This window comes from Chrysemys picta, chromosome 3, assembly GCF_011386835.1.
Source record: "Chrysemys picta bellii isolate R12L10 chromosome 3, ASM1138683v2, whole genome shotgun sequence".
Lineage (NCBI taxonomy): Eukaryota > Metazoa > Chordata > Testudines > Emydidae > Chrysemys > Chrysemys picta.
The window spans coordinates 69435314-69457126 of NC_088793.1; the positions used below are offsets into that span (position 1 = coordinate 69435314).

Sequence of the window (21813 nt, forward strand, 5' to 3'; positions counted from 1 at the left end):
TCATTTATAGACTATTGCTATTTGAAATATTAAGCCTGTTACTAGCAAGGTATAGGATATTATTTTTAGCATCACAGCCTAGGTATGAAACTTATGAGTGACTTTCCGTAATCCCCTAAGAGAACTTCATAATGGTCTCTGCATTACAGCTTTATCTAACCCAGAAAGGATTTGCTACTCCTTTGAAATTGCCTGAAATGGAATGTTGACATCAAATGTTTGCAAAATTTCTCTCTTTCTTAATACAAACCCATCTTAGAAGCACAAAAGTGAATGGCTAAGATTCCTCCTACTTTTATGTATTCGCCGCAACCCTGTTTGCTTAATTTAGTCAGCTCTTTAATTTGTCTAAATCTTTGTCTTCAGAATGGGTCCCCGCCCCAGATCTGTATGGTGAACTCCCACTGAACCGAGTGGAAATTGAAGGTAGTGAGCACCTTAGAGTTTGGAATCACTGGAAACAGAGTGCCCAACTTTGCATTGACAATTGCAAATGCACAACCAAAATGAGATCTACATTCTTTGTGCAAATCACTGCTGGCTGGAAAATGGGGTTCTTTTCTGTGGAAAAAATTTCAATTAAAATGAGAAATTTTGTGTTTTGTCAAAATTTTCTGCAGCCCACATGCTTTAAACTGGAGTGTCTGACTTTGTTTCTCCTGGGGAGTGGAAGAGAAGCAGTGGGGAGGAGACATGGAGCTGAGTCGGATACTCTGTGTCTTTGCACACCTGCAGAAAGCAGGGCAGGGCAACTCAGCTGGAAGGACCCAGAAACATCCAGAATAGGGTAGGCATATACTAGACATGCTCAATAGCTGTTTGAGGCTGGGTAGGAAGTTTTCATGGTTGGCAATGCACTTGGTAAGTCACACCTTAGTCATCCTCTGAGAGCTGAGCCAGTCAGAGGGCAATGTGGGGGGAGGGGCAGGGGGGACACTATATATACACACAAGAGTTAAAGCCAGCCTTGTGGATTCAGCAGCTGATTGATGCAGGACCATAAGAACAGCAACACTGGAGCAGACCAAAGGTTCATCAAGCCCAGTATCCTGTCCTCTGACAGTGGCCAATGGCAGGTGCCCCAAAGGGAATGAACAGACAGGTTATAATCAAGTGATCCATCCTCTGTCACCCAATCCCAGCTTCTGGCAAACACAGGCTAGGGACACTATTCCCGCCCATTCTGTCTAATAGCCAATGATGGACCCATCTTCCATGAATCTATCTAGTTCCCCTTTTGAACCCTGTTATAATATTGGCCTTCACAACACCCTCTGGCAAGGGGTTCCAGAGGTTGACAGTGCATTGCATGAAAAAATACTTTCTAGTGTTTGTTTTAAAACTGCTACCTATTAATTTCATTTGGTGGCCTCTTGTTCTTGTATTATGAGAAGGAGTAAACACCACTTCCTTATTAACTTTCTCCACACCATTCATGATTTTATAGACCTCAATCATATCCCCCCTTAGTTGCCTCTTTTCCAAGCTGAAAAGTCCTAGCCTCTTTAACCTCTCCTCATATGGCACCCATTCCAAACCCCTAATCATTTTTGTTGCCCTTTACTGAACCTTTTCCAATTCCAATATATCTTTTCTGTCTTATCTACCTCTTTCTTGATGATTCCCAACATTCTGTTTGCTTTTTTGACTGCCGTGGCACATTGAGTGGATGTTTTCAGAGAACTATCCACAATGACACCAAGATCTCTTTCTTGAGTAGGAACAGCTAATTTAGACCCCATCATTGTATATTGTGACAAAGTTCCTCCTCTATCTTGGTGGGTCCTGCGCTTATTGGCGGATTTTCTTGCCTCACAGATTCACCATATGGGTAGGGGAACAGCCCAGAGACCTTCCCCTCTGGAAGAACCCACAGTCCAGGTCAATTGGGAGGTTTGGGGAGAACCTGGGCCCACCCTCTACTCCAGGTTCCAGCCCAGGGCCCTGTGGACTGCAGCTGTCTATAGTGCCTCCTGTAACAGCTACATGAAAGCTACAACTCCCTGGGCTACTTCCCCATGGCCTCCTCAAACACCTTCCTTATTCTCACCACAGGACCTTCCTCCTGGTGTCTGATAACACTTGTGCTCCTCAGTCCTCCAGCAGCATACCCTCTCACTCCTTGCACCTCTTGCTCCCAGCTCCTCACACTCACACCACAAACTGAAGTGAGCTCCTTTTAAAACCCAGGTGCCCTGATTAGCCTGCCTTAATTGATTCTAGCAACTTCTTCTTAATTGGCTCCAGGTGTCCTAATTAGTCTGCCTGCCTTAACTGGTTCTAGCAGGTTCCTGATTACTCTAGTGCAGCCCCTGCTCTGGTCACTCAGGGAACAGAAAACTACTCATCCAGTGACCAGTATATTTGCCCTCTACCAGACTCCTGTACCCCACTGGTCTGGGTCTGTCACAATATGTATAGTTGGCATTATGGTTTCCAATGTGCATTACTTTGCATTTATCAACATTAAATTTCATCTGACCAAGAGATGTGTCTGCTGTGAAGGCTGGTTCCCAATACCAGTGCCACTTTGGATACAAGTCAGTGCTACTCTAGCTTTATTTACAGGGAAGCCCTCCATGAGAATAATGGTTGGTCCACAGTAGTGTATTTTATGGACCTAGAGGGAGAAGTGGGGCGAGCAGAAACATTTGTTACCCCTCGAAGCTACAGAGCCTGTGGTGCTTACCGTTAGCTATCAGCTGGTAGCTGCAAACTGGGATTTCTATCTCAGTGAATGGAGAAAGAATGGGACAACACAATGGAGCACTCTGGGATAGCTCCCGGAGGCCAATACCATTAATTTGCGTCCATATTACCCCAAATTCGACCCAGCAAAGTCGATTTTAGTACTACTCCCCTCGCCAGGGAGGAGTACAGAAGTCAATTTTAAAAGCCATTTAGGTTGACCGAAAGGGGTTGGTTTTGTGGACGCATTCATTTTTAAATCGACCTAATGCAGCTAAATTCAACCTAACCCCAGGGCTGCCCGGGGGGGGTGGGGGGTGCGGGGGGGTAAGTGGGGCAATTTGCCCCACGGGCCCTGCGAGCCCTGGCTGAGAATCCTTTTCCTGGCTAGAGAACCTTTTTTACTTACCCGGCGGCGGTCCGGGTCTTTGGCGGCATTTTGGCGGCGGGTCCTGCTGCTGAAGACGTGGAGTGAGTGAAGGACCCGCTGCTGCCGCCGCCGCAGACTTGGAGCGCTACCCGGTGAGTATGTCCGCTCCTCCGCTTTGCCCCAGGCCCCCTGAATCCTCCGGGTGGCCCTGCCTAACCCCATAGTGTAGACCAGGCCTTAGTGATGGGAGGGTTTGTGAATTCTTGCCTGGCTTACCTGGGTTTACGGGGAGACGATGGTGCCCTGTAGACTGAGTGCCAGGAAATGGATATTTAATATGCTGATCCCAATCTGTGTACCACTTTGGATACAGCCTACAGATTTCTGTTTCACTAGCGGCTGAGAAGACCAGTCAACTATTAACCCAAGGACTGGAATGCCGATAGCTGTGGAGATCTCCAGATTGTTTGCTGACAGGGTTGTTAAGTATTTGCAAGGACTGAGATGCTGCCATTTCTCAAGGACCAATAAGTCATTTATTGAGGTGCCTAAATATGAATTTTGGTGCCTAATTTTAGGCAACAAGTGATTGTTTCACCCTAACAAGTGACCATTTCTCAAGCTCGGAGGAGTTCAGGTGACACACACTGCAAACTATGGTCATAATAAAAAGACCGAGTAATCATCTCTGAGAGAGGATCAGAGGAGAATGTGTTCTGATCTGTGCACTGAAGTATAGAAAATGTTACGTTGAAACATTAATATTTGAAAATTGGATCATGTATTTAGGTACCTGGATCATCACCTCTTGGAATCTGGGAGAAGATTTCTCTGCAAGGCTCTCCTTCAAGGAGAAACGATCCCTTCCTGATCATTCTGCCAGGCGAGTGGCAGGTTTGCTCCTCCCCACAGAATAGATGGTAGGGCCTGCCCTCATGCCTAGCTTTAGGCATCCAAAACTGAAAGGTCCATGAAAATTCATGAAAAACTTCAAAGATAAAATCACTGCATCAGGCGTTATGTGACTAACGTGTATTTCCTGCTAAGGGTGTGCTCTGAGCTCAGGGTTCCACACAAAGGACTTGAGCTTTGTTCTTACTCATGGTTACTGTGATGTTTTCAGAATCCCTCAGTAAAATGTTTGCTAGTGTTAATATATTTAAGGTTTGGGAGACTGAACCCTTATAACATTCCATTTTCAGGAGCCTCCTTTGTCTCTTCTCAGGAAAAAAATTCCTTCCACGTTTAGACATGACTCAGAAGGTCTCGCACTGGAAGGGAATTTTATCACTGCAGCATTGTTGATTAAGACCAGTACAAAGTAAAACATAGTTTAGCAGGTTCAGATGTCTTTTGTCCTTGTATAAATTCAAAACCCTTTTATCCTAGAAAACCAAGCTTGCTGAGCAGGTGTATCCTTGGGCTGTGTGTGTATTTACCTACTTTAAAAACAAAACAAAACCCAACAAATTAATACAAATACTAAGATTATATAACTTTTAAATTCCATTTCCTTCATGTTCATTATGGGGAAAAAGTGTTGGGCTGAATTACTTTATTTGAAGAGAAGTCATTGCAATAATATTATTTCTATTATACCAAACTGATAGAGATGATCTCTTTTGCATTCTAGTCATATTTCAGGAAATCACTTAAAAATGTCCCTAACCTTAAAAGCAAATTCCAGCCCTGTTCAGCAAAACACTTTCAACATGAGCTTAAATTTCATTCACTGTATGGGATTTAAGCATATGCTTAAAGTTAAACAAGTATTTTGCTGAATAGGGATGGATTTTAGCATGTGCTTAAGTATTTTGCTGAATTTGAGCATTGGAGGCTCCAGCCAGTCAGAAAGCGTTCTGTCTATATAAGTAATTCTGTCTCAGCAGCTGATTTAACTTCCATAAATAGAGTGGCTTCTCATCCTTTTTTTTTTTTTAAAGTTTTCATTAGAATAAAGGTCAGTCATCCATTGCTCTGATTTCCTTGTACAGATTCTACCTAGTATAATGTCTAATGAAAAGAAATTCAATTTAACCTTTTAAAATTACTTTTTGGATCTCAAAAAATGTCATGCTGCTATTTCTTTGAAGAACTGTCATCTTCAAAACTGCCAATATCCTATCTCTGCTGCATAATCTGTCTTTAAAAGTTGCTTGTAAGAACCTTCTTTCTGCCATGCACTTTGCTGGCATTTCAAAAACATTTATTGAGCTCTAAGTAGATCTTGCTGCTATTTGTGTTATGATTTGGCTAATTTATAACCCATCTACCTCTTTGCCTGTCCATATCACTCACCTGCCTGTTTTGGTGTTGATATATTTTCAGTACAGAGCATATATCTCCAAGGAGAACAGGTGCTACAAATAAATGAAATTGGCTTTCAGGAAAACATTTCACTTCTCCCCTTGATAATTACACTTTCGGTCCTTTGTGGGTTTTGTGGCTTGAAGTTTTAATGGGATTACATTCACTTTTTGGTCACTGTAGATTAACAAGTTTATAGCAGGTTGTGTTGATAGAATAAATGAGGTCTGAGATGGAGCATCCAGTTTGCAGACTTTACTGGGAGTGGATGTAGCTGCTACCACTAATCTAATCGGTATTTTTCCTCAGTCTTTCTCCTCCTGGCTGTTTTCTGAGAGGGTCTTTTCATAAACATAACTCTTACAGAAATTGTAGCATCATCTCCAGCTTATGAAAAGCTGTAGTGATTACTTTTACAATAATACCTTAGATAGCTAAATAAATATTGACTGAATGGATATGGAGGACCAAATCCTAGTTAATAGAGCTACACTGATTTATGCCAGCTAACAATCTGGTCCTATATCATACATAGAGACGTGTCATAAAAGGTTTTTTGTTTTTTTTTTGCATTGGTTTGGGGTGGTTTCATTTTTCACGGGTATTGAAGCAAAAAATGAGCTATGCAAGTTATTCTGAGCTAGTGTTGGTAAAACCTTAAGTCCAGGCATTCCATGTATTGTGTATTGCCAAGTATGTTGCAGAAAAACCTATTTTAGAAGGGTGTAGCAGTTACTGCTGTAGTAGGTACCACTTTCATGTCCCCCAGGCACACTCTGCCTGCCTCAATACTCCACAGAGAAAGCCTCTCACTATTGCTTTTGGATTGTTAAGTTTCTTACCTCTCTAATGCAGGATCGGCTATAAAAGCCACACTATAGGTTACAAACTCCCTCATCTTTATCTGCTCTTTTATCACAGGCGCTGGCAGTGAGATTATAGCTAGCTGACAAAGTGTTTGCTTTCTAAGCTTCTATTTTCAGGTGCTTCTAACTTTACAAAAAAAAAAAAAAAAAAAAAAAGGGGGAAAAAATACTAACTGGTTTCTCTTGTTTGTTCACAAGCCACAGGTGGATTTTGGGGGAAAGTGAAGTGAGAATCCATCTAGTCGTTTCTGAGTTTGATAATTCTATTTCTAACACTTTCAAAGATCCAGCAACACTCTCTGAGTCTGTGTCCTTCTGCAACAATAAATTCCACAGACTGACTACAGGCTGTATGAGGAGCAGCTTGCTCAGATGTGCTCTGCATTTTTATGCCATCAATGCCATTGACTGACCCTTAGTTCTTGTATGATGGGGCGGGATGTGATTTACGTGTGAGTTCTCCTTTGCTCACATAAAACTCTTGAGCATCATCATGAGAACATCTGTGCCTCCTGCAGCTCTGCCAAGCACGGCACATCTCGCACCACATTCACACATTCCCTTTTGGTGCGTCACTCTCCCACGTACCAGCCGTGCTCTTCCACACAGCTGGGGAAAGAAGGGGGCAGCCAAGGGGAACGGGAACAGACCTTGGGATTCGTATGTTGTGTGGCGAGGGGAGAAGAGTGGCCTCATTTCTCCACGCTGCATATGCACACTGCACGCCTGCTCCTCTCTGTGAAAAGGGAGCAGCAAGTTGAAGCCTGGTGAGGGTGCCCCCCACATTCCCAAACCGCTGAGCTGTCCCCTGACTGTCCACTGACTCCTACAGCTGCTGCCCTTAATACCCCCTCCCAATTTCCCACTGCTCTGGGACCCTGACCCTGTTCTCCCACCAGAGATCATAGAATATCAGGGTTGGAAGGGACCTCAGGAGGTCATCTAGTCCAACCCCCTGCTCAAAGCAGGACCAATCCCCAACTAAATCATCCCAGCCAGGGCTTTGTCAAGCCTGACCTTAAAAACCTCTAAGGAAGGTGTGATGGTGTATCCCATAAGGCTTCATGGGAATATACTTATGAATATATATATGATATAACTGGAATATGTTTTATGCTACATATGCCATGTAACAAACCTATGTAAAGGTTATGATCTACTGAATACATTCCTCCTATTTGTATGCATGTATCATTTTTGTACTTGAAGTTAGGAATATGGGCTGTATACTTGCTTGATTTCTATTGAGAAAGGAATGTGCAAATTAAATACCCAATCAAGAACCACTTAAGCAAACAATGAACTTGAAGATGCCAATCCATATCGGAGCTTTTCCAGGAATGTGGCTTGGCCAGTAAGAAACTCAGTCCTCCATGGGCATGTGACTCCAAAACTCCATCTTGGAGCTGGACTTTGCATAGGAGAGAGGAGGGGGTCTCCCCCCCACAAGAGAAAGTCTATTTAAGCCTGTGAGAGACCCCTCCATTTTGTCTTCAGCTGGCTAAAGGGATAGCCTCTCCACCCCCAAGGATACCTGAAAGAAACTGGAACAAAGGACAGTAACTACAGGGGGTGTGAGTGATTGCTGGACCCAGACTAGAAGGAGACTAGTCTGTAAAAGGAAGCTTACTGTAACTGGTGAGGTTTTATCTGTATGCAGTTTTCTTAGACATAGACTTGCGTGTTCTTTTTTATTTTGCTTGGTACTTCACTTTGTTCTGTCTGTTACTACTTGGAACCACTTAAATTCTACTTTCTGTATTTAATAAAATCACTTTTTACTTATTAATTAACCTTGAGTATGTATTAATACCTGGGGGGGGGGGGACAGCTGTGCATGTCTCTCTATCAGTGTTATAGAGGGTGAACAATTTATGAGTTTACCCTGTATAAGCTTTATATAGGGTAAAACGGATTTATTTGGGGTTTAGACCCCATTGGGAGTTGGGCATCTGAGTGTTAGAGACAGGAACACTTCTGTGAGTTGCTTTCAGTTAAGTTTGCAGCTTTGGGTCATGTGGTTCAGACCCTGCAGCTGTGTTGGAGCAGACTGGTGTCTGGCTCAACAAGACAGGGTGCTGGATTCCCAGGCTAGCAGGGAAAGCAGGGGCAGAAGTAGTCTTGGCACATCAGTTGGCAGTTCCCCAGGGGGTTTCTGTGATCCAACCCGTTACATAAGGAGATTCCACCACCTCCATAGGTAACCCATTCCAGTGCTTCACCACCCTCCTAGTGAAAAAGTGTTTCCTAATATCCAACCTAAACCTCCCCCACTGCAACTTGAGACAGTTACTCCTTGTTCTGTCATCTGGTACCACTGAGAACAGTCTAGATCCATCTTCTTTGGAACCCCCTTTCAGGTAGTTGAAAGCAGCTATCAAATCCCCCCTCATTCTTCTCGTCTGCAGAAGAAACAATCCCAGTTCCCTCAGCCTCTCCTCATAAGTCATGTGCTCCAGCCCCCTAATCATTTTTGTTGCCCTCTGCTGGACTCTTTCCAATTTTTCCACATCCTTCTTGTAGTGTGGGGCCCAAAATTGGACACACTACTCCAGATGAGGTCTCACCAATATCAAATAGAGGGGAATGATCACATCCCTTGATCTGCTGGCAATGCCCCTACTTATACAGCCCATAATGCCGTTAGCCTTCTTGGCAACAAGGGCACACTGCTGATTCGTATCTAGCTTCTCATCCACTGTAATCCCAGGTCCTTTTCTACAGAACTGCTTCCTAGCCATTCGGTCCCTAGTCTATAACAGTGAATGGGATTCTTCCATCCTAAGTGCAGGACTCTGCACTTGTCCTTGTTGAACCTCATCAGGTTTCTTTTGGCCCAATCCTCTAATTTGTCTAGGTCCCTCTGTATCCGATCCCTACCCTCTAGTGTATCTACCACGCCTCCTAGTTTAGTGTCATCTGCAAGCTTGCTGAGAGTGCAGTCCACGCCATCCTCCAGATCCTTAAAGATATTGAACAAAACAGTTCCAATGCTTCTGTCCCCCCTGTTCCTGCCCACCTCGCCACTGCTCCTGTCCCCAAACCCCTTACCAATCACTGCTCATTTTCCCCCCTGAAAGCCCCATACTCCAGTCCCCTAGCCCTTTGCCACTCCCACCGCCATCCCATGCTCAGGCTCTCTGAATCCCCTGACTTCTCAGTGCTCCAGCTCCCTTTAAACTTGCCACCCACAACTGCTCTCAATCCTAGCAGTTCCTGGCTGTCTCCATCCCCACAAACTGCTGCTGTCCCACCACTGCTCATTAGCCCTGAGGCTGCTCTGGCCCAGACTGGCACGTGATAGCTCTATGCACCGCTAATGCTCAGGCTCTCTTTCAGGCACGTTTGCTGCCTTTTCCCTTAATGACACTGAGCACCAAACTGAAAAATTGGTCCTGATGACTGGGCCTAATGTGTAACTTAAAGCATCACGTACATCATCATCATCATCATCGAGTTTGTCCCAGAGACTTCTAAAAAGACTGTTGCTGCCTGCTCTGGGCTTTATCTGGCATAAACTGTTCATTTGTTAATTCAATGCTTCTAAATAGTCTTAACTACTAGCATGTAAAAAGGGGATTATAATACTTACACAGTTTTATAAAGTGCCTTGAGATCATCAGATGGAAAGCTCCCATATAAGGGCAAAGGATTAATATTTATTTACTACTGTGTTTCTTGAATGGGGCTTTCAGGCTTGATGCGGTCCTTGCCAAATTTAAGGTTCCAAATTTTCTTGGCATATTTATTCCCTATTTTATCTGACATCTTTGTGGCTGCATCAGTCAGGAATCAGGAGAATTGGGCACTACAAAAAGAATTTGGCACTTATCATATATTAGTTCATTCAGTTTTGCTGTTCTCTTCATTGAATTTCCAGTAGCCTGATTAGGATCATTAGTTTCTGAAATAAAACATTTTAATGAAGCTGATCTAGACTGCCCTTCTAAGTACTCAGACAACTTTGCCAAATTAGGAAGGTACAATCACTTCTGTTTGTATTTATTAAACATTGTAACGTTGCTTGATAAGACTGACATTATTGCATCAAGGACTCTTGGATCTGTGTCTTACTGACTCACAGCACTGGCTTTCCTTTGAGAAGGTGGAGTGTGAGATTGAATCATGCTGGTTAAGCCTAGTACACATGAGGTTGAACAGTCAGACCAGCTGCCTGACAGGCATGTCAGTTGTTATCCTGATGAAGCTAAACGCATGTGACAGTTCATCATCTTCATAAGTTGTAGCTTAAAATAGCCAGTTCCATTCTTCCAATGAAAGACAAGCTGCACATTTCTGCTCAGCCCACCAGTTTGGAAGTTCAAAAGGTAAAGAGAGTTGCTCTCACCATCAATCAACTGTGAAATGTAAGAAATGAAAATAAAGGGCCTGATTCCCCATTGCCGTGCACCTCATGTAGCCATTTACAGCCGTGCCAAGGTCATGTAAAGCACTGCCATGCTGATCTGGTAGCATTTTATACCAACTGTGCAAAGGTGTAGAGGATTAAATAAGGTGCAGTCAGTGAAGGACAAGGCCTTTATTTTCAGCTACAGCTGAAAGGCATTTTTGGCATTAGTTTTGGTGGTAGCAATCATGCTAAGAACGTGACGTGACTGGGACAAGGTTGTGTGTAGCCCTGAAGATTATAACTAATAGTCAGCGCTCTCTTTTTGAACCCAAGTTCTGAAAGTACTCCGGTCTCCTCCTAGCTGCTGAATCCAGGCCAATCCATTGAAATCTTCTATACTTCTGGGCTTTTCTTTCATATGCACCCAGAGACCACTGCACATCTGAAAGAAAGTGCCAAAATCCATGCAAAGTTTCAGTGAAGGGGTCACCTGAGCCCAGCAGGTAGTAGATCTACTGAATCCTACCAAGGAGCCTATCTAATTTCCATTGATGGCAATGGAAAGACTCCCATTGGCTTCACTGGGAGATGGATTGGACACAACCTTCCAACTCCCAACGATATCTGGTGGTGGTGCTGGAGTGTTGAGGACACCTGGGAAAACTTAGTTTCCCTATGTGAACCCAATACCGTACTCTTATCTTTTACTCCTCTACACATTTCTCATATAGTAAGAACTCATAGCTGGAGGCACTAAACAACTGCACATCCTCCTTCAGTACCAGCTTTCTATAATCTTACTATTTATTGAGCACTGTCAGTGCTCAACAATGTGCAAAACATGGAAGACATAGCATCTATTTCAAAGACTTTACATCTAAAGATGGTCTTACTACTCCTATTGAAGTCAGTATTGGGCTATTTTAGACAGTTAAGTTCAATACTTGCTTCAATACAATCGGAACAAAAAGTGTGGTGTTTAAATATTCAACAGTATTTAAGTATTCAACATCTGAAGTCTGCTCATGGCCTCTTTTTGTGCACAGGTTTTGCACCCAGCAATTAGTCATCCATCTGAGCACACAAGTGAAAATTAGGTATCTAACTGCTTGAATGGAATGCTAAATTGTAGTAAACTGTTCTGCCACTAGATGGTGCTGTGTTGTAACATACCTTTTTAAGCGAACCTCAGCCAAACCTGTCAGAACATTAAAGGGTCTTATAGCGAACACATCTGTGGTGTACCTATTTGGGAAGGAAGCTCTGTAGCCAATCCATATCTGGTTCAAGATCCTAACCTGCAACCTACTGTGTACAAGGTGTACATGACATGGTGTCAAAAGTAAACTAATGCCAGAGGAGAACAAAGGTTGCAGGATTGGTCTTATCAACATACCATTCTTCAGTGTTGCAGAGAACTTCAGTTTTGATAGACCTACAGAATGGACAAACTGAAAACAAAATTTTACAAGATTTCACATTGCAAATGAACTCCACAAGGAAACTAGAGACATTCATGTACGCTCTTTAATTTATGCTATGGGGAAGCAGGCAGAGCATATCTCTGAAACATTTGGCTTTACTGAAGACAGTCCCAAGATGACAATGAAAGGCTATGTTTGATGCATACTTTATACCTCAGAGAAATGTGGTTTATGAAAGAGCATGGTTTTACCAGAAAATTTAGGAATCAAGAGAAAATGTTGAATCTTTTCTATGAGCTTTGCATGCATTGTGAGAGACTTGTGATTTTGGGAATGCAAAACATGAAAATATCAGAGACAGGCTAATTACAGGTCTTGTAGACAAGAACCTTTCACTGCACCTACAATTGAAGACAGATTTAACCCTAAACACAGCTATCCAAATAGCAAAACAGTCTGAACTTGTAAAACAGTAAAACCAACTTGACAAACCTGAAAAACAAACTAGCTTAGAAGCTTAAACCTATGCATCTTGAGTGCTAAAACACCATAAAAGCCCTAAGGCTAGGAGGAAATTCCAGGCAAACTACGAAGACTTTCAGAATTAATGTACAAGATGTGGAAAATGTCATAGTTCAAGCCTTGTGTGTCCAGCTAAAGGTGAAATATGTAATAAATGTACAAAATATGGACATTTTGGAGCTGTTTGCCATACTAAGGCAGTGAAAGAACTAACTATAATTACAGATGATCCAAAGCCATTGTTCCTGGGCTCTATTGTGTGATGACACAGAGCCTGCTGGAGAGTGAAAATGATTATTTGTGAAAAGGCTATTGATTTTAAAATTAATTCAGGAGCAGATGTGACCATCATCTCAGAATAGTCTTACAATCACATTCAACCTTTCGCAGAGATAAAATCACGTGACAGCCTTGATTAGCCTTGGAGGTATTCTGCACTGCATGGGCCAGTTGGCCACAGAAACAACTTACAAAGACAAAAGCTTTGCATCCAGAGTGCATATGATCATAGGAACAAAGACCAACAACCTTTGCAGCCTCAGCGTGGCAGCTATGATGGGCCTAGTGAAAAAGGTGGAAGAACTCAATGGAGAATTTGATATCCGACTTTTGAAAGGAGATCCAGTACAAATAACCTAAGAGACAATGCTGAACCATAAAGCATACCAGATAGAACTTGGAAGATATTAGCTGCAGGTTTATGCAATTTCAGAGGGCATTGTTACCTGAGCATAGTGGACTATTTTCCCAGGTATATTAGAAATAACTTACATGGAAGACATAACATATTGCAATGTTATCAAGAAACTGAAGAGCATTTTGCTCACTTCAGTATTCCAGAACAACTAGTGACTGACAACGGACCACAATTCATTGCAGCAGAATTTAAGTAATTCCAAGCAAAATATTTTGATAATACTATTAGCAGCCCACATTACCCACAAGGAAATGGAGAGGCTGAGAGAGCTGTTCAGACAACCAAGAAAATTCTACAGCAGAAAGATCCATTCCTTGCTCTTCTAAGTTACAGACCAAAACCAATAGCAGTTACTGGACACAGTCCAGCACATCTGTTAATGGGAAGAAAACTCAGAACTACTTTTCCAACTTTGGGGGAAAAAAAAACTCCCCCCAAGGTGGCCAGACATGAAGAGGATAGCCAAATAAGATACAAAAGCAAACAGAGCTTATGAACACTTTTATAAAAGAGATCATTCAGTTAGAGAACTGCCACATCCAGAATCTGGAGACTGTGTTTGTGTTAAACTGTATGGAGAGAAAGGATGGACAACTCCAGCTGTTGTAAAGAAAAAGAATTCAACGCCCAGATCATATGTGATCAAGACTGACAATGCAGAGTTCAACAAACCCATCAACATCTACAGTTTGTTCCTCAGAAAGAACAGTCAATAGAGCAAACTCTACAGATGGCAGATGCAGAACAAGATGACTCAAAGTTTCCTAACTGATCAAAGCCAGTCATTGCAACTAATGGACCAAGTTGTTATGAGTTTGGTTCATGTATTTAGAAAGCCAGTATGATTCAGAGATGATTAATAGACAAGATATGTACTGAACTTGAAAGATAGCATAAATTTTGTGAATGATGGGAATGTAGAACGTAAAGGGGGAGATGTAATGGAATAAATCATAGAATATCAGGGTTGGAAGGGACCTCAGGAGGTCATCTAGTCCAACCTGCTGCTCAAAGCAGGACCAATCCCCGGACAGATTTTTGCCCCAGATCCCTTAAGTGGCCCCCTTAAGGATTGAACTCACAACCCTGGGTTTAGTAGGCTAATGTGCAAACCACTGAGCTATATTATATGTACAGCCACTAGGTGGCAGTGTATGCAGCATATCATATTTAAGCTAACCTCAGCCATACCAGGCAGACTATTAAAGGATCTTCTAATGAACACATCTCCAGTGTATTTGTTTGGGAAGGAAACTCTGTAGCCAGATCTATATCTGGTACACAAGCCTGCTCTGCAACCTACTGTGTATAAGGTGTACACGACTCGACAGACATTTGCACCCATGATTTATTAGTGGTCCAATAATGCAGGCACAGTTTTTTTATGTGTACCTGCAAAAGTGGACACCTGGTTGAAGCTCAGTTGAAAATCAGGCCCTAAAATTCTAATTCCTAATCCAGCATGTACTGGAGGATGGAATCTTGTTGACCGTCTCTCTGCAATACTTCTAAGGATGGAACTTCTCTCAATATTCTGATCACCTGGGCTCTGAAATATTTTCAGTGAATCATTAATGTGCTTTGCAGCTATCAAAGAAAATACATCACTTTCTATACACTGTCAGATGGAATTCCTTTGAAGATACTGCACTTGTGTGAGCCTTTCAAAAGAAAAGAAAGAAAAGCAGAAATGGCAAGGGGTCACTCATGTTACTCACAGATTTAGAGAAGTAAAATAACTTTTAGATCTTCTAGGCCCTCTGCTTCTACAGGATTGTCCATTTATCTCCTGTCTAGTTTTAAATGACTGAAGTGATGGGGTTTTCACCACATCCCTTGGAAAAATTATTCCACAGACTAACAGACTTCACTGTCAGGTAGCTTTTTTGATATCCAGCCTAAATTCTTTATCACTCTCTCAATTTAATCTAATTACAGCTAGTTATATTGCTTCTTATTATGCCAAATAGTCTCCTTCATAAGTGGTACCTTTCAAATACTTGTAGATGTTTATGTCACCTCCTTAGTCATTGCTTAGTCAAACAAGACCTATTGAACTTCTATAACTTTTCTTTGGCAGACATCTACAGCGGGTATAAATTGCCACTGCTCTGCCAAAGCAATGAAGTAGCAGGTGAGGACCTGGCCTGATGCCTCCACTTCCTCACCACTTTTGTTGCTCTTCTCTGAATTCCTTACAATTGATGAACACCTTTTTGGATAACCTCCTGCTTTAAGCAGGACCAATCCCTAAATAGTCCCCTTAAGGATTGAACTCAAAACCCTGGGTTTAGCAAGCCAATACAGACCTATGCTCTAAACCACTGAGCTATCCCTCCCCCACAGCTGCCCCTTTGTGAATATCCAGCTGCCGCTCCTGTAAATCAAAGGGTTGGAACAGGGGCACTCCAGCCCTTCATTTACAGTGTGCTCACATGTGTGTGTGATGTTTGGCAAATATCAACCAGATCCAATAGATCTACCCTGACTGAGTGGGGTATTCATAACTGAAAACATTTTAAGAACCCTTTACCAAATTCTTGGTTTCCCCAGTGAAATCCTCATGGTTCAATGAAGGTATCCCAGCATGCATAGTTCTTTGATGTCACAAATACCATGGAGCTTATCATGGCTTGCAACAACACTTGTGATGTGACATTGCATGGAATTATCTTCAGTGAACCGGGATATACCAAGAGGGTTTGACTACACTGGGAAAATGAGGGGTGTGCTTTCAAAAAATGTAAGTATCATGTTTTAATTAACATGTTTTAAAAACACCACTTACTAACTAGTGTAGACAAAGGCAGGTAGGTTTTAAAATCATGTTAGCTAGTTGTGGTTTAAAAACAAGTTAGCTAAAACATGCTAATATATTTTAAAATACCACTCGCTTTCCTACTGCAGATAAACCCAGGGCAGAGGAAAGAAAGTTAGAAATGTTAGTAAAAGCGTATTTTTGTGCTGAATATCTCTTCTTCCCTAACTTTTAGTCTGCTTAATGGGGATGCTAAGCACAAAATATTATTACCCCTTTTGACCTGAGTGGTGAGCTACTATTTGAGGCCTTGTGGGTTGTTTCCTGTAGTAGGAGAAACTGATGATGTAGTCAGATATTTCTTTGGTGCAATCCTGTTTATTTACAAAGAATGTACAAAATCCTGTTTCACTGAACAAGGTAGGAATAAAAAAACAGTAGGCAGTTTCTTTGATCACAGTTCCAAGCCCCTTTCAGCCAGCACTCTGCCCCAAAAAGCTCTCTCTCCTACCTTTCAGGGTCATGCTACAATGCTTCTCTGGCTGTCCTTGGCTATCTGCTGCTTTCTTTGTCTGCTTCTGTGGTATTTCAAGCTCCAACTGCTCTCTCTCTCTCACACACACACACACACAGTTCCACCAAAACAATACCCACCCATCTGTGTGTGCATGTATCCCCCAGTGAAACACCATCTCTCATGTAGCTCAGCTTCTGACCAACCTTGCGTGTGTTTTGGGTGGTGGCTCCTATTGTTTCAGCTATCTTGTTCCATAAATGAGCTTAATTGCTTCTTATATTTATCCTGAATGAAAGCTGGCTATTATGCCCACCAGCTTCAAAAATATTTCACCCAACTTCCAGCATAAACAATATTTTAGTTTGCAGTTCATTTTTACTACTCTCCTAGTAACAAATGTAAACCTTAATTGTGTGTATTTTATTCAATGCCACATGAGACTACAAAGAGATTCCTAGCCACACTTTAGAATGCTTACAGTGAATTGTTTTTCTCTAGCAGTTTCTTTAGTAAACACTGCATAGTGTCAGCTTGCAATTTAATGCTTTATACTTTAGCAACCCACATTGCCAGTGAAAGCAACCTTTCAAAAAAATCGCTTTGCTGGAGTCTTTCCAGCTTATTAAAAACAGAGTGTGTCTTGTGTCATGGCCACCTCCTGCAGACCCATAAACTGATCACAATAGAGGAGGTTGGTGTTTGGGAAAATAAAAAGTGAATTATATTGCCACCAAATAATCTGTTTTTTTTCCTATCAGTTCTTAGGCTAAAGGTGTTGCCATGAGCCCGCTAGAGGATGGTCAGGATAATATGCTGCTTCTCTTGCTTCTTAAATTGCTGCACCATCTAGTTATAAACACCAGACACAATGTGAGGGAAATTTACAAAACAATGTTTTGAACTCTAACAAAGGAATTCTGGGCTAAATATATACCAAAAATCACTGGGGTATATAAAACAAGAAATGACCTAGAATGACATGAAACTATACTTAGACCTCAAAAATCAGGAACAAAAGATCAAAACACTCAGGGCTGGGTACCTTTAACTGTATTTTCATATACCTATTCCATGAGAATTTTAAAAATATATGTATCGAAAATATTGTGTATCATATGTTAATGCTCATCCTCTTGTTTAGTTTAAAATGATGTTTCATTTTGTTGATTGCTTTGTTATAAGTCAGCAATATACTAAACCACAAAGGTTTAACAATCAAACCATGTGTTCATGTTTTTATTTCCATCATGAATTTTTGCATGCAAATAAAAAAATCTGCGCTTCTGCTTCCAAAAACCTCTGAGGCATCCACTTTATTACACCACAAAACTAATTTTTAATGCCCTTATGTTCTGTGAAGCTGAAAAACAGCAATATATTAAAAAATCCACTAAAGTGGCCTTTTTGGTAGCTTTGTTGAAGGATTTTTTTAAATCTCCAAGGAGATACTGTCTTCATTTTGATGGTCAAAAAATGAGGGCATGATGATATATGGTGTGATCTCTGTTATTTTTTAGTCTAATAACCCCCCCGACCTTATCAGATTTTCTACTGAATGAGGTAAAGTCTGCATGGAATGTTTTGCTGACTTGCTAGGAAACACTCTAGATTCCCTTCCTAAGAAACTAACTGATGGCATTAGCTTCTGTTTCAGAACACTGATCGAATGAGAACTGAACAGTGAGGATATCACATTCCTTTTCGGGCCAGCAGATTTGGAGTCCTGCTGTAACATCTGTTGTAGTTTTGTTGTCTGACAGCTGCAGCATGAATGCTAGATTACTGGATTTAAAAGAGCAGCTACTAACCTGCATGTGGTTCGTTCTACTCGTTTTCGGACAGCGCCGAGGCGCGCCAGCTTGAGAGAAGAATTCAGATGTCCCTCATGAATGTCATCGATGTCATTGTGCTTTTAGATTCAGCAGCCTGGTGGGAGATAACATTTTTCCCTATACTAGACAGAAGGGGCTCAATCAGGAACCCAGCAGAACCCCACATTTCAAAGAAATGGCTGGTATCCTGCTTCTCACGCTCATCTGTGGCTGCTGTTGTACACTCAGGGCTGTAATAGTTCATGTGGTTGTTGCACCTATGCAGGGGCGGGCATGCATTTGGCTGGTGAGTTTGCATATTTAGTGAGATATTAGCCTGAATAAGGAATGCAGGATTAGTCCCAAATTAGGCAGATTCAAGGACCGTTGTATTTGCAGCATCTGACCAATTTATCTCCAAATGCAAATAGAGACTGTAGGAATTATGTACTGTAGACACAACGGCTCACGTGTGCTCATGCATGCCCTGTCGGCATTTGTTTAATGCACCTATTTCCTGAGCTCCAGTTATGTTAGCTCATTTGATTTTTTTTTTTTTTTTTTTTTTTTAAACTTTAATGTGCACACACTTGCTGAAGTGTGACCGGTTAAAGAGCATCTGGTCTTGCATGAGTTTTTAATCTGAATATTTTCCACTTCTCAGGCTGGACTGGGAAAATGAATAGACTAAATATTCCATCCTTCCTTCCCATTTAGAAGTTGCCACAGCCTTGTTTCATGTAGCACTTATTGTGCATTCCAGTGTTTCCTTCTAGCTGCCTGACAGTGCTTTGAAAATGGTGTTCATAACAAGAGGTATGAGGAGATGAAACAAGAATCATCACAGGAATTACTTAGTTTCACCCACCCCCCGAGTCCCAGAATTTCCTGCTTATAACAGGTATCCCCACAACGCACAGTCAGAAAAATCCCAGAAGGATTGTGTTTTTACTGTACCCAGTGAAAATATATCAGGGACCCTTGGTAGAATTAACCAGTGAATCTTACTCTTTGTTCAGTGTTTCAGACAGGGAGTAAACTGATCACTCTGTAATATGTGCCAAGCACCTTAACTGCTTGGCAATTCTCACAGACAGACCCCTAGAGTATTACATACTTTAAGCTGTTACAGTCTTCTGTTCAATACCATTAGCCTATCTGCTAGAAATGACTCAGATACCCACCCGTGAATCTCAGGATGAGGGGGGGGTGAAGCAGGAGGGTCTCTGAGTGCAGATCTCAGGGAATGATCTGGCCCTAACTAATTAGAACTGAGAGATTAATTCACAAGAAATAATTTAGCTGAATTTAGCCTCTTTTCCTGCCTGTGTAATATCCACAAGCAGACTGCAATTTCTTTGAATGTCTTGGTGTAACAGACCAATGACTCACCGGTGCTTCCTGCTGATCGTTTGGGAATTAGCACTTTGAGTGCCTGCTGGTAGCCGGTGTCTCGCTTGCCTCAGGTCCCCGTGTCCCTCCTGGACCCTGGTGTCCTGCCCACTTCAGTATCCCCACACACTGGGTCTCCCCTCCCAGGGGAACCCCAAACCCTCTACACCCCCCTTGCCTCAGTGGCTACTGCCAGTCATCATCTAGCCCCCACTCACTGGGGCAAACTGCAGTCTGTAAAGGCCACTCATCATTGGCAAGGGAGTCAGACCAACTGCCTCTGCCTACTTCTGGGCTGGGCTGCACCTCCCAGTACCTGCATAGGCCTTTATCAAGACCTCAGTCTGGGGAGCTGCAAGGCTGCAGCTCCTCTTGTCTTTCCCCAGCCCTGTTCTGCTTCAAGTTCCCTATTCCCAGGCAGCTAAGTCCTTCTACCTCCAAGGCTGGAGAGAGACTCTGACCCAACTCCTCCCTTAGGCCTTCTTATACTCCCAGCCCAGCCCTGATTGGCTGCCTCAAGCCCGCTTCTGATTGGCTTTCCGGGGCAGCCCTTTCCCAGTGCTGTTTTTAACTCCTTCCACACCGGAGCGGGGTGACCGCCCTGCTACACTTGGTTATCCAACATTGTTTCACACATTATTTTGCAGATCCCGACCTGTTGCTGTGCACTATTTGAGTTGCATTGGCAGGTGCTGATGTGAATCTATCATGTGACACTGTTTCTGCTTGCTGAGTGGATGAGTCCCCGGGGGCTTCTGGCATTAACAGCTGTGGATGCAAATTTCAAACTTGATTTCCACAAATGTTCACGATTGTAAGGCCAACATCTTCTTTCCAGGAACACTTGTGTCGGTAAAACACAGTCACATGCATATTCAAAAAAGCAAACATGGGGAGGGGTGTGGAGGCCAAAGCAAATTCCTTTAAAAACATAAGTGACTATTTATGAAAACACTCCGACTGTATTCACCTACCTTTGTAACTAGTCTAATGCAGTCTAATGGGGTCGTAAAGTGAGCATAAATTATTATTATTACTATTATTATTATTTTATTTTATTGTTACATTTAGGCCCTCTTCAAGTGCCAGGGTGGTGTAAAGGGACCTTAGTATAAATGTAAATTGCATCCGTCAGATGCAGGGAGTGAAAATTACAGATACAGGCATAAATATACTGGCACATGAGCTTTTGTAAGGTAACTCCCTTCTCTTCATGTGCCAGTACATTTATGCCTGTATCTGTAATTTTCACTCCATGCATCTGAAGAGGTGGGTTTTTTTTACCCACGAAAGCGTATGCCCAAATAAATCTGTTAGTCTTTAAGGTGCCACCGGACTCCTCGTTGTTTTCCTAAGATTCTGGTCATCACCATTTATCATCCAAGTGGGGTTACAAGGTTCACAGAGTGCTAGGGCCAGATTCTCAGATGGTGTAAATTGACACAGCTCAATTGACTTCAGTGGAACTATGCTAATGTACAGTAAGTGAGAAGAGCTTTCATGGATTTTAAAAGGTTTGGTCCTTAGGTCTTTGCCCGCCTTACATGCTACTGTCATTTCACAGCCCTAGACAGGGCTTAAATTGAATCTGGGAGGAAAACTGGTGGAGATATTCTAGCTGGACAGATCCAGAAAGCATACAGCCCCTGTAGCTGTGGGGGAACTAGAAACATACTGGCATGCTTCACAGCCATTGGATGTCAGTGAATTCTCCACCTCGTTATTTTAACCAGAGGATGATGAACCAACACCTCTGTTCCCTGCACTGCTTCTCCCTAATAAAAGAGAGGTAGTGTACGTGGCATTATAACAATAGAAAAGCTTTTCAAACATCAACAGAAAAGCATGGGTAGCTCAGAAGTTTGCCATTGGCAGGGCCGGCTCCAGGCACCAGCTTGCCAAGCAGGTGCTTGGGGCAGCCACTCCGGAGAGGGGCAGCACGTCGAGCTATTCGGTGGCAATTCGGCGGAGGGTCCCTAACTCCCGCTCAGAGCGAAGGACCTTCCGCCGAATTGCCATTGCGATCGCGGCTTTTTTTTTTTTTTTTATGCCGCTTGGGGCAGCAAAAACCCTGGAGCCGGCCCTGGCCATTGGCCATTTCTTTAGCAGA

At 42.5% G+C, this 21813-nt stretch overlaps 1 long non-coding RNA gene across 1 annotated transcript; it reads right to left on the reverse strand.

The window, feature by feature from the left end:
* Window positions 1-10231: 10231 nt before the first annotated feature.
* On the reverse strand, window positions 10232-20143 carry LOC135982269 (uncharacterized). The gene is made up of 3 exons (XR_010599534.1): window positions 19704-20143; window positions 18309-18426; window positions 10232-11024 (listed from the first exon to the last, which is right to left on the reverse strand). It is a non-coding gene; the product is annotated as an uncharacterized LOC135982269 (long non-coding RNA).
* Between the last annotated feature and the right edge of the window lie 1670 nt (window positions 20144-21813).